Raw genomic sequence first — 6000 nt, 5'->3', positions numbered from 1 at the left:
CTTTTTGTATATTGCCATGCGGCCTTCTATTTTTCACACTGTGGCTTGAGTTGCTGGTTGGTTGATCTGAGCCTATTATTTTCTTCTGTCAGCACTTTGATGGCAGTTCAAAGTAACTAGCCCAACTTAAATCATCACAGGTGAGAGTCTTGGTAATTGTGATATTACAGTATGCCAGAGGTTAGCATGATCTCACTTACCACTACCAATGGGGTCTGCGGCCATCAGGACTGTGAGTGATTCAATTTCAAAATATTATTTTCAGCATTGCTTCATAGGACCACTTCTAGTAGTAACCATCCTGGTTTGCATTTACGCAGAAGTCTCTCAGGTCAGGATTTGAGTATAAATAGTCTTACTGGAGGAGGTGATTCTAGGAAAACTTGACAGTTTCCTGGTAGACTGAAGAAGTGAGACAAAGAAGGAATAGAAGCCAATAAACATGGCATCATGAAGCAATCTGTCTCTGTAAGCAACTAAAGCTTACATTCACTGTGGAACTCTGGAAAACAGTACAGTGTCTAAGAATTACCTAGCCTGTGGAGACAGGGAGGTGGGGTATTTATTGGCATTGGTTGGAGATTGCTTTCAGGGGCATTAATTCCCTGACCATCCCTTCCTACCTGAAATGAAGGTAGAGCAGATTCAGCCAAAAAGCCATTGATAAAGAGCAGAAAGTGCTGGCATTTGGATTCATGATAACTTGTAAATAGACAGTATATGCTTAGAAGATAAGAGCAAGGTACTGACATAATCTGCTACACCATGACAATTTCCAAATTTATATATGTAGTCCGGACTTCTCTCCTGAACTCCAGACTCATATATCCAAGAGACTCTTCAACCTCCCCATTTTTATTCAAAAGTAGCATTTTAAAGATAACGTGCAAAATTACCCGCTTGATCTTCCTCTGAAACTGTCTACAAATATAGCTTTTACAATCTTATCTAATGACAACTTTATCCGTCTGTTTTTTTAGGCTACGGCACTTGGAATCATGCTTGATTCCTGCATCATAGTCACAACCTATAGTAATCTTCAGAAAATTCTACTGGATCTAATTTCAAAATACTTTTGGAGTCTGACTACTTCTCACTTCTAGTATAGTTTTCTCCTATGAGCCACCATCACAGCTGGCCTGAGTTAGTAAACTTGCTAACTATCTGGCCTCCTAACTTTCATCCTGCCTTTTCCAACAGAGCAGTTGTAGCCATCTTCTAAAATATGTCAGATATTCATTCCTCTACACAAAACCCACCGATTACTCCCTTTTCACTCAGAAGAAAAGGCAGTGTTCTGATAGCATTTTACGGGGCCCTACATGATCTGCACACCACCCACAATTGCTTATCTGTTCCCATTTCCAACTAATTTCCAATTTATTCCACTTTAGTCACTTAAGTTATTTTAGCTCTAAAGTTATTTGAACACATCTGCCAGCACCCACCAAAGTGCCTTTGCACTGGCTGTTCTCTCTTTGTTTTGCTTTCCCCAGATATATACGTGGTTAATCCCAGCTCCTATAAGTCATTGATCAAAATTCACCTTCTCAATGAGGCCTATTCTTAATAGAGTACTTAAAATCAAAATTTTAATTTTAATTAAACTTGCAACTTTATCTCTAGTATTCCCAATATCCCTTACCCTGTTTAATTTTTTTTCTTAACGCTTATCATAAATTGCTCATTCATTTGTATTTATGCATCTGTGTTTTCCGTGAGAATGTAAGTACTATGAGGGAAGCAATTTTTATCTATTTCATTCACCAATGCATCCTGAGAATGTATGCTATATGTATAGTTTATGTTGTCCTTAACAAAATACCATGAATCCTTCTTCATATATTGAAATATTTGTTGAAAACATTATTTTTCATGTTTTATTATCTTCTATCACACAAACATACTTTGATTTTAACTACTGTGGCAAAATTAAATTGCTTATATTTTTGTTATATTAATCTGTAACTCTATAATAGACATCTTGTAACATAAAAGTGACTAGATTTTCAAAGCCTATTGGCATTTTTTGAAGAAGATTCATTTAGATTTACAAAACGTCTATCCAAAAGATCTACTGACTTACTTTCTTACTGTAGGGACCTGAAATTGACCCCCCCAAGATATGTCTCTTTGTCATCAGGATTATTTGAGGCTGATTGCTTTTGATAAACTGGGACAGGGAAGGAGGCTTTGAGGAATGGAACTTGCCCTTTGTTAGGACACATTTACATTTGTAAGGTAAATCTCTATCTGTAAAAGGTGCCTCCCTCTCTGTACCAGAAAGAAGAAAGGAGATGACCTTCTCTCTAGAAACTCTTAATCAATACCAAAGGCAAGGACTTAAATCTGCATTTTATTGTGCTTCTCTGGTAACCTCCTGTAACTGACTTCCCTCCCCCTCCCAATGTTGGCATCTCCTTAAAGATTAAGCATCTTTTTTTAGGCTGGGAACCCATTGCAGCGCTCATCTGTGACTCCCCCCCCAGGCCGAGGCAACACACCTGCCACCCCTCGGCTTTCACGGAGACAGCAGACCTATCTGCCATTTCCATCAATCGCTGTGCTGACAGAGCAGCCTCATGACTATTGTAAAAGGGACATTTCAATCCTATGTGAAACACCCTGTTTGGGGGTATATAACCACTCTGTGCACCCCACTTCTTCTGTGCCCTTTCTTCCTTCAGGAAGAAAGGCCCCAGACCATGGTTCCTCATAAAGCTTTGTTTAATTTTCTCTTGCTATTCTGTCTCATGTGAATTTAATTCATTCTCCGGCCAGATGAACCCCCATTTGGGAAGAGGAAATGTCTTCCTCCCCTACATTATTAACAGTTAGGGAGGCAGCATTGTGCAATTTAAGAATATGGATTCTAGTGTCCAAATATGTAGATTAGAACTGCAGCTCTAATACTGACAACTTGTGTGCCTAAACAATTTAAGCTTCAGTCTCCTCATGTGTAAGAGACAAATAATCTTGTTTCTCTCATTAGACTTTTGCAAAGGTTAATTGAAAGAATACACCTTAGCATAGTGCTGGCATAGAGTAAAAAATCAATAGATGTCAAGTATTATTTAAATTTTTATTGCTATTTTTATCATTAAATTTTCCATTTTCATCATACTTGACCAAAAATTTGATATATTTATTCTAAATTTGGTACATGAATAAAGGTATTTCTTGTTAATTTTTGTTTGTCTGATATTCATTGAGGTAACTTTTTTGATGCTTATTGACCTATTGTTTCTCTTCCTTTATAAAAAATCATATTTGTTGCTTATTTTTATCTTCAAGTTTTCTTCACTTATTGATTTGTAAATATTTTGTCTGCATTAAGGACATCAAGTCTTTGCCATGAGGGCTACAGTAGCCACAATGGAACTTCGTATGCGTTAGAAAAAAAGTGATTTCATTTTGCAGACTTAGGCCTGGCCAGGACGTATATTTATCAGATGGGTGAGGCACATGCTGGATGTCAGCCCCCACAGACCTTTTGGCTAGTAGGCCTTGGACAGCTAAAGTTTACACAATTTTATGTAGTGACTTTGGGTGTCACAAGATTGAAAATGCAGTTAACCAGTTTGTAGTTGGATTTTAATTTTATTGTGATGCTTTCTCAAATACAATTTTTTTTTTAATTTTAAATATTTTGTATATTACCCTTTTACTTTCTGAATTCTTCTATTGTTGACTCTATATTTGCCATGTTAATCAGGGTTGTCCAGAGAAACAGAAAGAGAGAGAGAGGAGAGATTCATTGTGAGGGATGACCCATGTGGTTTGGAGCCCGGCGAGTCCAGAATCTGCAATGTGGACTATCAGGTTGGAGTCCTAGGAGAGCCGATGGTGCAGTTGAAGTCCAAAGGCATTCTACTGGAGAATTCCTTTTCGCTTGGGACAGCTGGTCTTTTTGTTCTATTCAGACCTTCAACTGATTGGAGAAGGCCCACCCACATTATGGAAAGCAGTTTGCTTTACTCAGAGTTCACCAATTTAAATGTTAATCTCATCCAAAACACCCTCCACACTGACATATTAAAATTAACTATCACACTTGGTAAACCCTTCCCTACCTCCAAGTATTCACTTCTGTTGTTTGTCACAAGCTTCTCTATAATTCTTGGCATTTCATAATATATCTGTACCCACATAATGACTGCATTTCAGAAATAAATGACATTGACCCACGTAGCCTACTTCTACAATGTTTCTTTGGCAATTATTATCTGTGTTTTACAAGGAGAAACAGAGACCTAGAAAGGTTTTGTATTTCTTAAGTGAACCACAATTATTTAATGTCGATGCAGAACTTGAGACTTCTCACTACACTCAGCTGCTGTCTTGGCAGTGAAATCCCATATAAATTTGGTTGTGCTTATACATGTAATATGGAATTCAGTGTCAAGTGAATATTGTAAATGTGATTATCATTCATCAGAATAGTCTAGATATTTGTAATCAGCATACAACCGTTAGCAGAAGAAGTCTGAATTGACTTCAAGTGATTTAGTGAAGTAAGTGGGAAAATTATAAGTGATGTGCAAATTAACTCAGACACCAAGAGATTTCCTTATACCCAACAAGATGAATCTGGAGAAAGCAAATATTTTGTTATATATAAATCTGGTGTTCCTGGAAGGAATAAACCTTCTCCAAAGTGTTATGCTTGATCAAAGTTATATAAAATAACATGTAGGTTTGACAGATTTTCAGTATATTTTTAGAATGTAACTTGTCTGATTGGATTGATTTAATTGATTGTTAGATTCGATTATTTAAAGGAAAAACATATTTTACACTCTATTAACTGGATAATGATACACATTATTCTGCTTGTATTATTAAAATAATTGCATCTATGTTTGTATACTCTGACAGAGCTTTAAAATTTTTCTTCCATTGTCACTTGGAGAAATGAATATGATTCATTACCGCAAATTTCCACTAGAAGATGGTTTATTCCCCAGCCTCCACTACGGTAGTTGGCCATTAATGGTCCATCTTTAAAGGCTTCTTAATTTTATAGGAGAGAGGATATCGATATTTATATCTGAAGTCCAAGGGAGACTCAAATCTGAAGTGCTCTAACTTCTTAAAGTGATGCTTTTCCTGAATACTTTTTTAGGGTGCAAGAGAAAGAGATGATTAAATTGTCTCCAGGATACAAATATGCATGTTTTCAGAAGTTCCTTCAAGTACAGTAGTTCCTTCAAGTTCCTGCAAATTGAGGGATCTGCACTGTCAGCACTGAGCGTCTTAACTCCAGGTTAGTAACTCTTTACTTTACTATATGTAAATATATAGATATTTATTTATATTTATATGTAAATATACATATATATTTAGTGAATATGTGTCTGAAAATACAAACCAAATAGAGACTAATTTATTCTATTATCTTGTACATTAAGTTATTGGAGTAAATCATGTTAACTTGTCAGACAAAATTAAATTTTGTCATTGTATTTGTTCCTAAGTAGCATTAATACGTATACAAAATCAACCTGATTTTTTTGTTTACAGGTTTAACATTCATTTAATAATCTTAATAAAGCCTTTGCAAATCATAAAAAGTTCTCTGAGATTAGAAGTCTATTTGTCTGCTTTATTCCACATCTCTTAGTCTCCATTTTTAAAAGACCTTGTTGAGATATAATTTACATATTGTAAAGTTTACTATCTTAAGTGTACAATTCAATGGTTTTTAGTATGTTTACAAGGTTGTACAACCATCACTGATATCTAATTTTAGAGCATCTTTGATTCAACAGCAAGTTAAGCTTTTATTTTTGTTTCCTGAATTTTTCATTTGATTATTTTAATTTTCCATTCACTCAAACTTTATAAAACAGTAAATTAAACACAGTTGTGTTTTGGGGTTATATGTGAAATATTTCATGGCCATAAAGAGAAAGAATACCAATAAAAGTGCAGTCATTATGGTCTGTAATTTGTATGCCTGGATGGGTTTCAGGGTAATCTAACTAAACTTGTGAAGAG

The sequence above is a fragment of the Equus asinus genome, chromosome 2 (assembly GCF_041296235.1).
Source record: "Equus asinus isolate D_3611 breed Donkey chromosome 2, EquAss-T2T_v2, whole genome shotgun sequence".
NCBI classification, from domain to species: Eukaryota; Metazoa; Chordata; class Mammalia; order Perissodactyla; family Equidae; genus Equus; species Equus asinus.
The sequence above is the reverse complement of the archived record's forward strand: the minus strand, read 5'-3'. Positions refer to the sequence as shown.